This window comes from Protopterus annectens, chromosome 3.part0 (genome assembly GCF_019279795.1).
Source record: "Protopterus annectens isolate FY-2018-M chromosome 3.part0, PAN1.0, whole genome shotgun sequence".
Classification (NCBI taxonomy): Eukaryota; Metazoa; Chordata; order Ceratodontiformes; family Protopteridae; genus Protopterus; species Protopterus annectens.
Window position 1 is genome coordinate 1,290,742,002 of NC_056731.1, and position 19,671 is coordinate 1,290,761,672.

Consider the following 19,671-nt stretch of genomic DNA (forward strand, 5'->3'; position numbering starts at 1 on the left):
CAAACAACCTGAGTAGCTTTACCCAGCATGGCACACTTATTCAATACACAGATGATTCAACCCTGATCTGCACTGCCTCATCTCCCACCATTCTACTGCAACTTACCAAGAAAACCTTTAACTCTGTAGAAAAATGGATCTCAGGTATCCAACTAATCCTAAACCCCAATAAGACAAAACTACTACTAGTTTCCCCTAACAAATCAAAAGCTCTCCTCTCCTTTTCCATCACCTCTAAAAATGGCACTACCATCTCCCCTTCTGACTACACCAAACTTCCTGGTATTGAAATTGACAACAATCTTCACTTTGATATCCACATCTCACAAACCATCAAATTGGTTCACAAAAAATGGGCGCACTAAACGTTCTCTCACATCAAGCAAGAGTCACCCTTGCCCAGAGTCACCTTCTGTCCACACTACTGTATGCAGCACCTATTATCACATATATTAGAAAAACTGATCTAAACAAGCTAGAATCCTGTTACAATAAGATAGCCAAGTTTGCTACAAACTCCAGTTACAGAAAACATCACTGTGTTGCACTAAAACAACTAAAATGGCTAGAGTTACCACAACTACTTAACTACCACCAGCTAGTTACTGCATATAAATCCTTATGTACCCTGAAAACCCCCCATCTATACTCAATCTTCTTACCCATTACACTGCAAATCGGCATCTCCGATCTAGTGACAAATCTGTCCTCTGCATCTCCAGGGCAAACAATATTGCAGGCAAAGCGCTCTTTTCCCACACCATTGCTAAAAACTGGAATTCCCTCCCCCATTCTCTGACCACTGCCTCTACCACCCCACAGTTCAAAAACTCCCTCAAATCACATCTACTAAACACCTGGTTATGTCCTTGTATCACTTAACCTTTACTCTCCCATCTCCCTCCTTCTTTTTCCAACTTCCAAGCTATTCACTTTAACTCTCTACAGTATTAAACTCACGCAGTAACTGGCTATTAGTTGCTACTTTTCATAGAGGGTGATTGCTCCTCTTTTTGTCATAATCATTATACACCTGCAAATTAAATGGAATTCCTGACTGTTTCTCCTGGAAATGTCTTTTCCAATTTATTTTATATATTTTCAGTGTTTGTCTGGCAAAATGTCTAACTCCATGTTATATTATTTAAATGACCTTTGTATAACACTGTATAAATTTGTTTCTCTTGTTTTTTTTTTTTGTAACAATGTTTTGGAGCTTTTCTCCCTGGGCCTCCACTGTAAATGGGCCTGGTCCAGTTGGAATTTCCCAGTTAACAAATGTAAAATAAATAAATAAATAAATAAAATAAGTGTGATTGTGGCAGTACTCTAATAGGTTTCGGTGGTGATGGCAAAGGGCTACACCATCTCTACACAGTTGCTTTGTAGGTTCCAGAATGTCTCCACCCTCTTGAATTGGTTAATTAGCATGTGATTCAGCTGTTTTTGCTTTCATTAGTGTACTTTGCTGCTTATAAGAAAAAAAATGTCTCATGTAATATCACCAGGAATCTTTTACTGACATCAAATTAATAAAAAAATAAAAATAAAGAATTCCTGGTGATTTTAAACAAGCCATTTTTTTATTGCTATTGCATTGTTTTATGGCTTTATTTTCTGCCTTTTTGTCAGTTTACAGTGCTGTTTACCTTTGTTTGATGGCTCTATGTCATGGGCGGTTTAAAGAATACAAAATAGTACACCATTGTGTACACAGCACAATCCACACACAATAGCAGTGTGAAAATTAGCCATTCATGAATCAAGCCCTAAAACTTCCAACACAGGTACACAAAGATACACACACACACACACACACACACACACACACACACACACACACACACACACACACACACACACACATGCATACATATGCACTCATGCACATACACACACTTCTAATGGGTGAATGTCTTTCTTATTTTGATATATAACTGATGAAGACATGTTTAATACTTGAAACTGTTTAATAATATATAAATTGACAGATATAGTTAATTTCATTATGTCTGACTCATTGTGAGGTAAATGTATTTAATTCTTTATATAGTTACCAGTCATTTAACTCCAATGACCATTGACACTATCATTGGTTTATGTCATCTTTTACTTGATACTGTCTAGGATTGTGAAAAAATCACAATATAATTCATCATTACTTTCTCCACTTCCCAATACTCTTAAAGCACATGTCCATGCAAACATGATGATCTAAATGTAAAAACTGGGTTGATAATCTTTGCAGCAAAGTAAATATAGTTCTTGGCTTCCTGCAGCCTAACATCTTTGCAATCTGCCACATTTCTTTGTAGCAGAAGATAGTTAGATATAAGAAACTATTATTGGATTTTTGGGATTGTATTTGAAAAGAAAGAGACAACATCAAGAATTTCTAGTGCATCTCAAAGTAATACAGTATTTACCTACTACAGTCGTTACATACCATGTTATATGTTACAGCTCTACATAATATGTGTTAAAAAAAGGAAATGAAAACAGGTTTACTACGGAGCTGAAAGTTATTGCTTGACACTGCCAGATCTTCAGTCTTTTGATGAGTTCTTGATTTGTGTCTCTAGTATCTGTAAAATAAAGAATCATGTTATAGAAAAGCACATGGTTATTTAGCTGCCATTAGACACGTTCAGGACAGAAGTGTGCATAAATATCTCATCACAGTTATTTATATTTTAACAGACATTTGGGGAAACATACCAGCTTACATACGGATACTGAGTGAGTCTGTATGGCAGTGCAAGTTCTCAACTTCCAGCATGTTTCCACATAGTTTTGGATAAGAAGAGTGCTGCTTTGATGATACTAAAACATATATTAAAGGAACTGAAAAATTATTAGTAGCTTCCCGCTATTCACATGGCCAACATTTGCTATTAATCAAGATCATATCACAAACTGGATATTGCAATTTTTCATAATACTTCCGGTTCTGAAGCATTTCAGACTGTTGCCTGTGTGCTTTAGTCTGTGTCCAGGTGCCAGAGCAGAGAAATAATGACCACAGCAGATAAAGATATCCCCATGTATGAGAGCAGCCATGGGTAAAAACAATGCTCAGGATTTTTCCACAATGCCCTTTCTAATATATAAGCAGTACATACGTCCTTTACAGAAGTCAGGTCATCTGACACTATTTGTAAACAATAACTGAAACGATGAGACAATGTTTCTAGAGTGAGAAAATCAAACTGTAGCAATGTCACAGTTATGGTAGTCTTAGAAATTGGCAACATGTTGTTCTTATGATATGGAAAAGTGTTTCTAGTAGTTGCATGTACAGCCTCAACATTTACAAGTGGAATATAATGAATTGTTTAGTGCCTAGATTAACTAAATTAAATCTCACATAGTTAAAGAAGTGAAGAATAAAATTGGACTGGCAAGGAAAATGCATTGCCTTCTCCCATAAACTTTATGAAACATAACATTTGAGTGCATGGAAACATCATTGTCTTTATTTTATACATGTCATCTATCTCACACAATCCCTCCACTTCTTTGCTGGACATACTCACTTCCTCTTATCTTCTTCCTGTCTATCTCAAATCTTCCTCACCAGATTGTCTTCTGCTTTTCTGCATGTGCCAAACCACCGTAATCTGTTCTCTTTGATATTTTCTGCAACTGGAGCTACATTGGCTTCTGCTCTTTTGTCATCATTTCTTCGTCTGTCCCACAGTGCATCCTACTACCCTTCTCAGGCACTTCATTTCCATCAGCTCTAGCTTCTTCAGCTGTTCTGTCTTTACTGCCCAGGTTTCTGTACCACACAGTAGTACCGGTTGCACCACTGTCTTGTACACCTTACTTTTCAGCTTTTTTGGCATTCTTCTGTCATAGACTACACCTGACACTTTATGCCAGTTGGCTGCAGACCCTGTGATTCTAGCTTTGACCTCTTCATTCAAACTTCCCTTCTATTCAACACCCCTTCTAGATACTTGAAGCTGTTTACCTGTTCCACTGTCTTCCCTTCTATATCTATTCTCAGCTTCTTCTGATTTCCCCAGTTTTATGCCATTATCACCTTATTTGTGCTTAGTTTCTGTTTAAAAGGCCATTCATACCTGTTACCACTTTATTGTGAACAGACTAATAACAGACACACTAGTGGATTCAAACATATGCAATGTATGTCAATATCCTCTTGACATGTCCATTGATGATGTCACACAAGGAATCAGATACCCAATAACACAATATTACAACCACAGTAGTTTGACATTGCTATACCTGAACACCTGTCCATCTAAGTCCACACTCTATAGAACTGTGTATTATCTGCTTATGCCACAGGTGAAGTCTTACTACAAATGTTAGACAGCACACATTTGAAAGGTTGTGTTAGAAAAATATGTATTGATGTGTGTATTAGTAATATGCTTAGTGCATTTAGAGATTGAAAAGGGTTAACACATTTATTCTATTTCATACTGCATAAATCTGTACAAACTGCAGTTGCTTTCTGACCTTGTATTGTTAGCTAAAATCTTGCTTGTGTCTTGGAAATTTACTGAGAAGCAGGTGATTTCTGCTTACGTTAGGAAAATAATGAATAGAACAATACTACTTGTATGAAACTTAGACAAGAAGTTCCGCTGTGCTATGTGAAAATACACAGCTGTAGAAGTTACAGATAATTAGGACAAAGCCTGCTTGAAAATATGAACTGCAATTGGCATTTGCTTGTATCTGAATTAGAAGAGTACCTTGAAATGTAACACTGTACAATAGATGTTTGTAAACGGATTAGTGCCCACCAAGGCCAGGTTGTTTTTCTCAAAAGTTTCTCACAAATCTAGTCATGTCAGCAGAAAATCTGAGTAACATTTGCTGTAGAACAATACTGAAAGTTGTGTTTGATTACGTCAGCTTAGAAGGCCATATCTTGTAAAACAGTATAAGAATGAACATACTTCCTGTTAGTAGTTAGACAAATCCTTGTATTAGCATGTTTTTGTCTCCTTGCGGCAAGTAAACTAAAAGTGCCTTAACTGAACCTTACGTGTATTGGTCTTTGAAGTTTTTTCCTTTGACAGGTTGACTTTCACATTGTGCTAAAAGGCATATGTTTGAACTAAAAGAAATTAAAACATATGGGAGGACCTTCTCGCACATCGGTGAGGTTGGATAAGCCAGTTGCACTTGTCACTGTAGTCAAATGCACACTCATACACGTTGGACATTGGCGGATTTGATCACATGCCTATCTAATTCCACATTCCTATCTGTCACTACAGTCAGACACACTCATAATCATTAGGCATTGCTGGATTCAAACACCTGCCTATTTAAATTCACATTTTATAGAACCATGTGCTACCTAATCAAGCCAGAGGAGAAGGCTTACTACAAATGTCAGACAGCACACATTTGAAAGTATGACTTCATCATTTTGTTGTAAGGCATATGCTTGACCTGAAAGGGAGGGAACAAGTTGGAGAAACCCTATATCTGTGTAAATGTTACCTCTAAGTGAAAGTGTGCATTGCACATCTGTTGGATAAGCTGGTTCTTCTTGTTAGTATTTGCTGATACACTCATATAAGTTACAATTGCTGGATTTAAACACATTATAAACTCACAAAATTCTTCACTTTAACTTTTAAAACAAAAAACACACACTGGAGCCAGAATAAGTTGAGTGCTTTTGTCCTGTTTATTACAGAACTTCTTCAGAACAATAAAATGAATTACATACATCATTTCCTTTTATACCATTATTCTCCTGACATCATTTCCTACATTACTAATCCTTAAAAGGACATACATAATTAACATACAATTACTCAAAACATTACTTTCTATCACACTTTTCAATAATAATAAACTATAAAACAATCCCTAAAGCTTATACAGGAATCTTCTGTTATGTAACTGTTAAATAAAAATAAAGATTACAACACAGGAGGCTCAGATGCAAAAATTTACTAGTGTACACCAGGAGGCAAAAAACGTACAAGTACAGAATTTTGTCTGACATGATACAGGAAGTATACAATTCTTATAGTTTCTACTTTCTAGTTTGTGCCCACCTTTCTGACGTGGTTAGTCACAGGGCACCTACATCACTATGGTCACAACATCCTATTCATAAAGATTGCTGATGTTACATATTTTAAAAAAGTTTTCCCTTGGGAATAATATAGCCTTGCAAAGCACCTGGTCAGTTATAATGTCTTTCTGTAAATGTTACTCCTTCAAGGTTTCAGGCCTGCTTGAATACAATAGCTGGTTCAGTCTTGTAATACACTTCTTTGTTCTTCTTGCAACATTCTCCCAACAGCTGCGTCTTATCTTGATATCATTTACAAGGCCAATTGTCCCAAAGGAAGGAGAAGAAGATTTTCAATGCTTTATACATTTAATTTCCTGACCCAGCAGATAATCGTTAGTGAAAAACATAAGCATGCTGAGCTGGCTACTGCCAGGGTCAGAGTTCAAATACACTGCAGTTCCAAAGCTTCAAGCAATTACATGTAAAATCATTCTTATTACCATATTAATAATAGAATAAAATGCATTATACACTATTTGCTTTTTAACTAGCACTTTATATATGTTCAAATACATATTTTTCTAACATTTTCCACCCTTTTAATACTTTTTATTCTATTCTGAAATATAAACAATGTTATTTCATCTCCTAGCCTTTTCCTTTAAGGACTTTCAACCAGGTAAGTCATTTTAGTTTATACTTTGGAAAGAATTTCATCTGAAATTAATTTTTCTAACTCAATGTCTTGGTACAAAGTTTCAGTTACAGATATATCAATAAAATCTTTGATTAATCTTTTCATGCAGGGAATCCCACAACAGACACATGCTCCTAATAGGAGCAGACCCACACAAATAGCAATCAAGATGTTCATTAGGATAGAACCCCACCCACCAAACAGATTCTGGAAAAAGTTCGTCAGTGGGTTTAGGCCTTGTTCAGTCATGGCCGATACCTGCTGTATTACCTCTAGGTGGTCATTACTTTCATGTCGATTGTCTGGTATAAACGCACAGCATTCTTCTTTGATAAGCATTCACGTACCTCCTCTCGCCGCTAGGGTGAAGTCAAGAGCCATTCGATTTTGTAGCACAACAGTTCTCATTGCATTCAGTTCATCAGTCACTAGTTCGAGAGCAGAAAAAGTTGCATTACTCATTACTTCGAGAAGTTTCGACAGCTTTCTCAACTCCCAGATCGATTTGACTGCTCCATATGCTAGAAGTATTCCAGCCCAGGATATTACACTGTCACTCAAGTCCATATGAGTCAATTTTTCTCTATTCTTTACAGAATGATGGTCTTTCCAACCAGCTCCGATTTGTCCCACTGGATTTACAGGTTTTCAGATTGACCTTCAGGTTTCTGGGCTACATCTCTCACATTTCGTATCTTACCCAGAGGTAATTCTGCAGTATGTCTTATGGCCGGAACCAGATAACTCAAAAAACAACTGCCGGACCAATTCTCAGGTAGCCATTTGTATGCCTTTTTCACACAAACAAAATAACAGTTTTCTACTTTAGTACTGATGCGGGTTAATTCCGCATGAAACATTTTCTTGTCTATAATAGACAGTTGTTTATGTAAAACAGGATTTCTCTGCACTTCACTTAATGTTGCTTTCATTAAACTCAAATATGAATCATAATTCGTATTACAAACAGTGCCTCTATCTTTAACTTTAATGTAACATTTATAAGATATGGTTATATTACAGTTACTCCAACCCACTTGAAGTGTATCATTCTTATAGAAACATACAATTCCCTTCTGTGTGATAGGCAAATACAATGCAATTTTGTCTTGTGATCTTACAGATCCTGTATCAAAAAGTAAATTCTCCCAAGTCTCATTTATCCCCAAGGGGACAGCGGATATTAACAGTCCTCCATATGCTGTTGGTATAGCAGTACAAACCCAGCAATTTGAAATGTTCATAGTCTCTACATATACACGCTTCATAGCTAGGTATGTGTTAAAGTTCGGATGCCAGTCTATAGACAGTTCATCACGTCTCTCCACTTTCACTTGTGTGGTTACATGTAGAAAAAAACACAACAAAAGGAAGGTCATCACAATCATAGACAATAAATGCATAGTCAGCAAGATGATTAAACAACATCTTTGGGGTTGATCTGTATTTTTCTCGTTTTGCTCTTGGCCATCCTGCCTTTGTTGTGTATCAGTCACAAAATGTTTATCAAGTTGAAAATTCTTTACCGGTTTACAGTGCGTCAGATGGACCCAGGACGTCCTCTCAGCAACTTTGACTGCAGTAGGCTTTGCCAGCAGTACCTGGTACTGTCCTTCCCACTTTGGACTCGCCCAATTCTTCCTCTTCGTAACCTTCAGCCACACCCAGGTCCCCGGAGTCAGCACTGCTTCCAACGGTCTGGTCTGTCTTTGATCTGAAAAAGAGTTCAACTGCAAAACAGTTTTATTTGTTAACAGTTTTCTCATGTAGCTAGCTAATGAGCTGTCAGCCTCTAGTTCTGCAGGCATGAGAGCTTTCCACTGCAGCACATAATATGCCCTTCCAAATATCATTTCAAAGGGAGTCAAACCCTTTACATTTGGAACTGTTCTCATGTTCAGCAGTGCCAAAGGCAGACAGCAAATCCAGTTTTTCTGTGTCTCGCTCACTAGCTTCCTCAATTAGTTTTTTAGAATTCCATTGTACCTTTCCACCAGTCCTGCAGACTGTGGGTGGTAAGCACAATGATTCTTTAAGGAGATTCCAAAGAATCTCCCAAGCTGGTGGATCGTCTGATTAACAAAATGTGTCCCATTGTCACTATAAATCCTTTCCGGTATGCCAAATCTAGGAATTATTTCTTTTACTAGGGCTTTTGCCACTGTTGCTGCATCCGGATTTTTAGTTGGAAAAGCTTCTACCCATTTAGAAAACATATCTATAATTACTAAACAGTATTTTTCCCTTCACATTTATTCAACTCTATGAAATCCATACAAATAGTGTGGAACGGATATGGTGGTGTAGGAAAACTCCCTTGCTTGGGTTTGAATGCCCCTTGTGCATGATGTTTGTTACAACTATGGCATGCTGCACAAAATTTTTTTGTATAATTTATGAATCCGTATGTTTGGAATATTCGATTTACTAACTGTACCATCCCCCCTGTTGAGACATGGCACTGCCCATGGCTCAACAAAGCTGCATATCTAAATAAATTAGACGGCAATATTGTTTTTTTCTCTTTGGAGACATACAGTCCGTTTTCAAGGATTGCACCTCGTTTCTCCCATTTTTGTTTCTCTGCTTTTGTAGTTAGTGCCTGCATTGTTTTTAACATTTCTAGATCTAAAATCTCAGAGGGTTGTAATTTCTCAGTTAAAAGTAAAGTTTCTGAGTCTGAGGCTGCTTGCTTTGCAGCTGCATCAGCTTTTGCATTTCCTTTTGAAGTTCTATCCTGTTGTTTTGTATGAGCTAAACATTTACAAATAGCTACTTTAGTAGGTAACTGAATAGAATCTAATAGGTTCAAAATAAGTTGCGCATGATTAATCGGTTTACCATTAGATGTTATCATTCCCCTATTTTTCCATTGTTGCGCAAAAACATGCACTGTAGAGAAAGCATACTGACTGTCAGTATATATGTTTACACATTTATCTTTCGCTAGAATGCAAGCCCGTGTTAAAGCTATCAATTCCGCTGCTTGAGCAGATAGGTTATGCTGTAAAGGTTGGGCTTCTAAGATCTCTGTATCTGTAACTACTGCATACCCCACTAGATTTTTTCCTGTAGGACCCCTTCTGCACGAGCCATCTACGTAAAATGTCACCTCGGCATCATCCATGGGCATATCAGTGAGATCTTGTCTGGGCAAAGTTGTTTGCTCAATTTCCTGCAGGCAGCTGTGCGGCATGCCATCCACAGGGGTTGGAAGTAACGTTGACGGGTTTAATGTTGTACAACGTTCAATTACCATATGAGGTTGGCTCAGCAGTATGGTCATACATGAAAGATGTCTAGCAGGAGAAAGATATGCTATTTTTTCTTGCAGTAAAATTATCGCGACTGCATGAGGCACTCTCAAAGTGAGAGTGTGGAATAACACCACTGAGGCCGAAGCCTGTACTGCCATTGCAGCTGCGACCACTGCTTGTACACAGTGAGGCAACGGCTGTGCCACTGGGTCTAACTGTGATAAATAGTAAGCTATTGCTAATACTATTAATTAATTACTAATTACTATTAATAGTTGCTTATCCCCATGCTGTTGCATCAAAACTGACGTCATATATGCCTGTTTACAATCTATGGTCTGAAAGAATCATTTGTGGTAATTCAGAAGTCTTAAAACTAATGAAGAAGCTATCAATTGTTTTAGTCTGCAGAAAGCTGTTTCTGCTTCGGGTGTCCATTGTAATAAATCTTGTGCTGCCATTGGTGTTTTATATATTAAATCAGCCAGTGGAGCAGATTCTAAAGCATAGTTTGATATCCAGCTTCGACAAAAATTAGTTGTTCCCAAGAAGGACATCATTTCCTTCTTGGTTGCTGGTTTAGGTGTTTGTAAAATTGCTGTTTTTCTGTCTTCGTCTAATATTCTACCTTCATTGGATATTACATATCCTAGGTATCTAACCTGTTTTTTCCAAAGTTGTAACTTACTTTTGTTTACTTTATGTCCCTGTGCTGCTAAAAATTTCAATAACGCTATAGTATCCTCCCTGCATTGATGCTGGGTGGGGGCTGCTAGCAAGATGTCATCTACATAAAGCAGAATCTGACTACCTCCTGGTGGGGTAAACCCTGCCAGATTGCTAGCCATTTCTTGTGCAAATACTGTTGGACTTTCACAATATCCCTGTGGTAGCCGAGTATAGGTATACCTTTTACCCTGAAATGTAAATGCAAACCAATACTGGCTATCAGGATGTATAGGTATTGAAAAGAAAGCATTGCTTATGTCTACTACAGTGAAATATTTTTGTTGCGGTTTTAAATCGTTCAACAAGGTGTGTGGGTCTGGCACCGTAGGTGCTCTAGGTATTATTGCATTGTTTACAGCTTGTAAATCCTGTACCATCCGCCATTCCCCGTTTGCTTTTTTAACAGGAAATAGAGGGGTATTACATGGTGAATCAAGAGATTCTACCAGTACTCCTTCCTTGAGTAATGCTGCTATTATAGGCTTGATTCCTTGCTCTGCATCTTTTCTCAAGGGGTATTGTCTTTTTTGTGGTCTAAATGCTGATTTTAGTGTAATAGTAACTGGTCCTGATGTTCGAATAAGTCCTACATCTGATTTGCCTGCTGACCAAAGAATCTCTGGTATATCACACAAGGCTTTTTCTTCTTCATCTAATAAGAACGCTAATCAGCTGTCTTCACTAGTTTGTAAGTGTACAGTTGGATGTGTCTGTGTTAGCCAATTCAATTTCTGCTTTTGTATTCCCTGCTCTGATAATTCTAAATCAGTTTGTTTTTCCCATCTTGTTACTTTTTCTCCTAAGTCTGCCCATTTCATATTCTTGTTTTTTGTTAAGCTGACATGCGGTAGTCGATTAGATTTGTACAGTGTTATGAATTCCTGAGGTAATGAACAGCTTACCACACTGTTTCCCTCAATATCCCAATACAAGGTTCATAATACTAATCTGTTAGCAGGATTTTTGAATAATTCTTGCTCATATTCTTTATCAGGTCCTGGCATGCTACAGTAGTATAGAGTACAGTGTAAAAAATGCTGTTGGTCAGTGTCAAGGGAGGGGGCCTTACTGATGGCTACATTCATCAGTTCCTCGGTTACTGCCCCTGGACCAGTCGTAACTAGGTCCTGGCTGTACCAGTAAAAAGTCTCACCCTCCGGTTGCACCACGAAAGCATCCATTTGTCTTTGTGCCTCCATACCCTGCATGGTGGGAACTACCGCTATGCCAAATATCTGCATAAGATCTCTTCCCAGTAGGTTTACTGGACATTTTGCAGAAACTACGATTTTACTTTTCTGAGTCATACCTGAAACAGGGTCAGTTATTGCTATATCATGGGAGAGTGGCTCCATATATAGCTGTCTGTTTGCTGCTTTTACTAATATATAATCAGGTGATTCAGAATATTCTGGTAACTTGGAGGGGTGTATCAAAGTTCATGATGCTCCTGAGTCACACAGGAATTTTACTTCCCTCCCCTCCACCAGAAGTGTGACTTCCGGTTTTGTGTCTGCCAGATAGAGCTCCAAGCTCAGTAATGCCAAATCTAAAATTTCACTTTCTTCATCCTCCATATCTACTTGCACTTCCTCTATTCCTTCTACTACGTTTACATTTGTTCTTTGTTTGTTAGCCTTTCCTGATGATTTCTGACTTTCATCACTATCATATAGTCAGTCCTCATCATCCTTGCTTTCTGTAGTCATCTTTTTATTCTGCCTGCAATGCCTTGCTAAATGTCCTTTCTTTCCGCACTTAAAGCACTCACCTTTCTTTTTTCTCTCTTCAAAATCTTCTGACCGTTTGTCAGATTGTCTGTTTCCCTGGGCATTTTTCTTACCCTTTTTACCGGACTGTACTACAAAAACCTCAGCCCCGTCTTCAGCAGTAAAGACTTGTGTCTTCTTTTTCTTTTTACTATTAAAGTGTCTTTCGGCATGTCTAGCATATTCAAGTAAGGCTTGTAGCCTACTTGTTCGATGATCTATCACATGCTTCGTAATGAAGCTACTGATAGGTGCAATGCAACCTTTCAAAAACGCATTTTTCAGTTGCTGTTCATACGAGGTATCATGTGTCTGATTTTCAGGAATAGTCATACCACTGTGGTTATTGAAACATTCCAATAATCTATCATAATACCCATCTACAGTTTAATTCTCTTGTTGTATGCATTGGTTAATGCAAGTCCAATCTGCTCTAGGTTTCCATTTTTCGGAAATTCGGTCTGTAAGACCTTTTACTCTGTTGTCTAGTTCTGCGTCACTATGTGGGAGTGGTTTAAGCTCTGCATTATGAGGATTCCAGGTGCCACAAATCATGTGCCAGTCTGGACCCACAATTTGTCTAACTACCTTTTCTACTTCTTCCCCATTCAAGTGGTAACTTAGTCTCATACCTTGTAAATCTTGTAAAAACTTTGTGTAATTGACTTTTGGATGGGGGATTCCCTCTGTAGCTTTCCGAATATCTTCCGGTGTCCATGGTCTGTACACTAGAAGAGTTGGGTCCTGCCCTTCCTGTCCTGCTTGAGGATTTGGTACCTCGATAAGTGGACAGATTTCTTCCTCATTTTCCTCTAGTGTGTTTTTCCTATTTGATACGAGTCTGTGTCCCCAAGTGTTTTACTTGTCTGGGACCTAGTTTCAATAGGATCTCTAACAAATGGTTTTAGTGTCATTGTGACATCAGAATAACATGGAGGTGGACTAGCTTGTCCACCTGCTTCATATCCTAAAAAAGGCATCGGAGGGGGCGGGGGAGGAGGAGCCGTCGCTATTACTATATTATTATCCTCTTTATCTAAAAATAACGTCTTAGCATTTTTAGTTTTCTGTTCCCTTTGGTTTACTTCCTCAATCCACCTGTGTGCCTGAGGAATGCCTAATTGTTGTTGTTTTTTTGCCTGACCTTCTGCGTCAGATTTAAGTTGTTTTAAGAGTTTAACTAATGAAATTTTATCCAATTTACCATCAAATCCGTATTTATTAACCCATTTTGTATAATACCTAACATTATCAGCCCTTTGTAATTGCATATATTTTGCATCTTCAGTTAGGGCCGGATCTCGCGATGTTTTAGTGCACTGATTTGCCATATTAAAAGAAAATGTTACGTAACCCTTTTCACCACATGGTATTTCAGTTCCTTACACAGTTTATCTAGAATGACTGCCTACCTTATTCTGTTTCCCTGATCTCTGACAAAATATACAGTAATTTCCTTTTGTCCCTGATCTGTATAACAAATCTTCTGACAATAATATTTACTGCAACCTAGCCCCTGATCTAAAACAGAAAAAAGGCAAATATCTTTGTACCTGAGCCTCCTGAGTCGACCAGTTCGAGACCGCTCTTCGGCCGCAGATCAGAAAGTGGCCAGCCTCTCAAAATGACAATTCAGTCAGAGGTCTTTAATATTTCAAGAAGAACCATTTCGGTAGCTTCTCCTGTGCAGTGTTCGACCACCGGTACACTCTGATCTGTAGCTGTCCGAGGGTTTCCGGTTCAAGAAGGACCAAACTGTTAAATAAAAATAAAGATTACAACACAGGAGGCTCAGATGCAAAAATTTACTAGTGTACACCAGGAGGCAAAAAACATACAAGTACAGAATTTTGTCTGACATGATACAGGAAGTATACAATTCTTATAGTTTCTACTTTCTAGTTTGTGCCCACCTTTCTGACGTGGTTAGTCACAGGGCACCTACATCACTATGGTTCACAACATCCTATTCATAAAGATTGCTGATGTTACATATTTTAAAAAAAGTTTTCCCTTGGGAATAATATGGCCTTGCAAAGCACCTGGTCAGTTATAATGTCCTACTGTAAATGTTACTCCTTCAAGATTTCAGGCCTGCTTGAATACAATAGCTGGTTCAGTCTTGTAATACACTTCTTTGTTCTTCTTGCTACATTCTCCCAACAGCTGCGTCTTATCTTGATAACATTTACAAGGCCAATTGTCCCAAAGGAAGGAGAAGAAGATTTTCAATGCTTTATACATTTAATTTCCTGACCCAGCAGATAATCGTTAGTGAAAAACATAAGCTTGCTGAGCTGGCTACCGCCAGGGTCAGAGTTCAAATACACTGCAGTTCCAAAGCTTCAAGCAATTACATGTAAAATCATTCTTATTACCATATTAATAATAGAATAAAATGCATTATACACTATTTGCTTTTTAACTAGCACTTTATATATGTTCAAATACATATTTTTCTAACAGTAACCATATATATATTATAAAAAACTTGAACAATACTAACCACTATTGCTTCTTAGTGAAAAGTTAACATAGTTTAAATAACTTTTGACAGAAATCTTGTCATTAATACCCGTTGCTATATCAGTTCTAAAAAAAATTGCCATTTAAGTTCTAATTTTTCTAAAAAATTATTAAAGAATCTCACAAATTTATCTTTATTTACTTTTTCAATTACAAAAAAGGTAAACTTTCTGAAAATTTCACATTTTACAGAATGTTTGGCTAAAGCGTTACTCATATCTTTTTTCTTTATAGTCAAAATGTGCTCTCTAACCTATATTTGAACTTTCTAATGGTCTTACCTATATAGAAATTTTTACAATTTGAACACACTGCTAGGTATACCAGTCCTTCACTTTGACAGTCATACCTATCTTTAGCTATTAAAGTATACTTCCGATGTTTGAAATAATGGCTCTGCACCCCCCATCATAAATCTGCACTGATTACAGTTTGTACAAGGAAATGTTCCTAGATGGGTAATAACTCTATTTTGACCTTCCTTCTTGTGCCCCCCTTCCAAAATTTCTTTTAAATTTCTTGTCTTTTTATTAATAAAATTTGGTTTAGTTCCAATTATTATAATCAGTTCCTTATTGCCCAAAATAATCTTCCAGTTTTCCTGAATTAACTTTTTAATATTTGGCCCATCAGTATTCAGGCACCAGAAATGCTTATTTTAACCCATCATTCTCACCCACACTTTGATCAGAGTTCTTCTTCTGAAATCCTGCTCTCAGAATGGGTGAAATTCTATGTTCCCTGTTATTTTTAACATATTGTATAACTTCATCAAGGGTTTCACTGGGATACCCTCTATCAGTAAACAACTGTTTAAGTATGTCCAGTTCTATTGTAAGTTGATGGTCATCACTGACCATTCTACTAAGTCTAATCACGTGCCCTTTGAATACATTAATTTTCATATATTTGGGATGGTAACTATCAAAGTGCAGGTAATTGTTAGTAAAAGTTTTCTTTCTATAAATGTTGCTTCCAAATACTTTGTTACCAACATCCATTTTAACTTCAACATCCAAAAATTGGACTTCTGTACCTTTACTACCTATAGTAAACTTGAGTCAAGACACTGACTGATTAATTTGCTGGAAAAACACATCTAGCTGTTTATCACTACCACTACACTAATATTTTTAGCTGGTTACTGCATAGTAACAACCGTATAATTAACTAGGAACTGTACAGATTATTAGTTCAATACATAGATGTCATTTATGTTTATATAGAGATCACCGAGAAGAAGCCTTAATAGTATATGGTTACCGATCACACTAATAAGTCCTTGTTTACTAATGATAGCTTGTATGTGTACATACTTCTTTGAACTTGATTTAAAATATAAACAGAGTGTTGTTTATTAGGGCTGCATATTTTATACACCTTTGGTGACATGTTTTAAATGTTCTAAATGATTTTAATTAAGAAATTGCACTCACTTCGAGCGAAGGTAAATGTAGCCTTAAAAATTTTTTAAACGAGAATAATGTGACCTGATAGATCAATTTTAGAATGAGAGGTTATTTAAACATGACTTCATGTCGGTTTGTTGTCTGAAGAAGTCCGGATAGAATCGGGACGAAAAGCGCTTTGAAAAGCGCTTTACATTTATAGTTTTGTTGTATATGGTTGCAGTTTCCAGCTACAACACGGGAGTTATTTACTGCTTTTTATTATTATTTTATTATTATTTTTTATGTGGCATAACTGGAAGTGTGAATAAACTTGTTGGAAGCACTACTGCTGTTTGGGACTCAGTGCTTTTTGGATTTTAATCGTTGGAGTTTCATTCATTGGTGCTGGTTTGTTTTTGTTTGTTAGCACCGACGACCGACGGCTAGTATGGATGTTTCCACACATAGTGAAGAAGCGGAGAAGGGCAATCTAACCCAACTATTGGAATTGATGAACGAACGGCTAGAACGCTTAACAGCTAGAGTGGATTTGGTAACCAGTTTTAATGGCAATACAGCTACTGTTAATACGGACCGGTTGGGGTCTGTTGTACATCAAACGCAAAAATCTAACCCCTCTCAATCACTTACAAACAATCAAGAAGTGGGTCTATTATTGGTGAGTCGAGTGGGAGTTATAATAACTCAGCAACAGACATTAATGAAAGAATATCTTTGCCAGGATTAAATGACACACATGATATTACAAATTGACTGAATGATGAACTCAACTTGGATAACCCACAGGCAAGTAACAATAATTACCACAAAAACTCACTCGTTGAGACCCAAATAAGGGTATGAGTGCAGCAAAACAGAGTTCCAAATGAAGTAGTTCCAATAAGGAAATAGTAATGCGACAAAGCAGAATAACTGTATGAAAAACCAGAATCAATGATGTAGAATCACAGTTGTGATTCTACATCATTTCTTCTTTTTTTCTGATATTCTCTGTACCTTCTTATATTTTTACTATTTCTTCTTTGAACTATTTTTTCTGGATCTCTGTGTTGAATCCTCAATACCTTACTGATTTTGTCACTCGTACCATCCTGTATCAGTTTCAAGTAACAATAATTACTTTGTTAATGAAAGAAATATTTTTTTTGGTTGAGAAATTGAAACTATTTGATAATAAACTTTTGAAAATCAAAAAATTACAACTTGAACTCAACTACTTTAACAAATGCATAAAAGAAAAGATAGTTCCTAAAGGTTTAAGATACTGCTTGTACCCTACGGGTTTGAGCGAAGGATCTGAGTTTTATAACGGACTAATACAACTATTTAACAACCAAGGTTTAGCCCTATTAAAATGTATGGTTAAACACTATCAGATAACAGTCAATAAAATGACTTTAGAGACTTTGGCCCTGGAAAGAGAGATAAAAAAGATACAGTATTTAATTGGTATCAATATGACTATAATAGGATTTTTACCAGTATAGCACAACGACTTGAGAAATTGAAAAACACCAAGGTTAAAAAATTACAAAGAGACCTGAAAGCTTATGCAGAGGGTACTGCATACCCAAAACCTCCAAGTTCACAGAATAAAGTGAATTGGACTAGGAGAGAGCAGCCCTCTGAACAGAGACACTTCAATAGACAGGAACAGCACATAGTGCCAAATATGAGGGCAGATATACCACTGAATGAAGAGGAGACTAACAGCGCAGATTTCATCAATGATGGTGTTGTCTTCAACGACGTGGAAAATGGAGATTATAATATGGGCCATAACCATCAAGGTTAACACCCCATACAATATTATGATCAAAATCAGTGGCATCAACAACAACCACAACAACAACAAAAAACTACAGAGGGGGGAGGGGGAACAGTTGGAAGCCCAACCCACAATATCCCGCTAAGAAGAGATACAACACCCACAGCAAGAACAGGAATTAACATTTCCACCATGTAAAATAATATTGAATAGTGAATGAGATTTTAAAATCTACAACTATACGGAATGCCACATTGATGAGATTTTAGTTGAATTATTTTCAAAGGGACTCACATTTGTACCAACAAACAAGTGTAATGTTGCTGAACTTTTGATTGACTTTGTTCATTCGTAAGTTAAACCTAACTATGCTTATGGGGAATTCCTCATATAGTAATAATGAATTAAGGGTAACCAGCACATTTAATCCACCATGTAACCCTATTATCAACATGTTTGAGTTCTTATGTGAACACGAATTTAGGAAGATAGCGGTTAACAATAATAAACAAAGAAACATTGAAAATATTACTTCAGGAGAACAGCACTTGTTAACACTATTTTGCACTCTTCCAATTAGATTCATGAAACCAGATAAAGGAGGGGGCTTAGTAGTTATGTACAAGGAAGGTTATAATAGGAAAATGGTTTCAGTACTAGAAAAGGAAACATACAAAGAAGTGAGTTTAAGTCAATAAAATAAGGCATATAACAGAATTAGGATGTTTATTAGTGATTTATTTATAGATGATTTAACTGACGTACATTTAAATCACTATTTAACAATGTTGTCCCCTAAAATTCCACAGGTGTTTGGTACACCTAAAATCCACAAAAGACTGATTGACCCACTGTTTATAGCTTTGGTTGATGTCAGACAGTCTATTACATACTCCTGTGCAAAAGTTGTAGACTTGATATTGAATAGATATGTAGAAAAAGAAACACAGATTTGTAAAGACTCGTGGTCCTTTTTAGAAGAAATTTAAAAAATTACCATTTAATGAAGAATATAACTTTCTTACAGTTGATGTGTGTGACCTATACTCATCTATTCCACAAGATCTGGGGATAGAATGGGTTGTAGGATTCATAAAAAATAAGGGGGCAACTGAAAATGATAGTCTATTAGTAGAACAACTGTTAGATATCATTTAGAAAAATAATTATATATAATTCAATAATAGACTATTATTTCTTCAGAAAATAGCAATGGAGTCCCCAGTGGGAGCAAGTTTTTCAAATTGGTTATGGCCTACTGGGAATCCAATTTTATTTTTCAAAGTCAATGGAAAGAGAAAATTATGTTCTACAAAAGATTCCTGGACCATATCTTCATAGTAATTAACGGAGATATTGTTCTAGTGGATGAACTAGTTGAATTTTTTAATTCAACAGGATCTTTTTAAAATTCACCAACAATTTCCAAGAACATAAGATTCACTTTTTAGATGTGGAACTCTTTAAAAACACACAAGAGGGCAACTATACTGC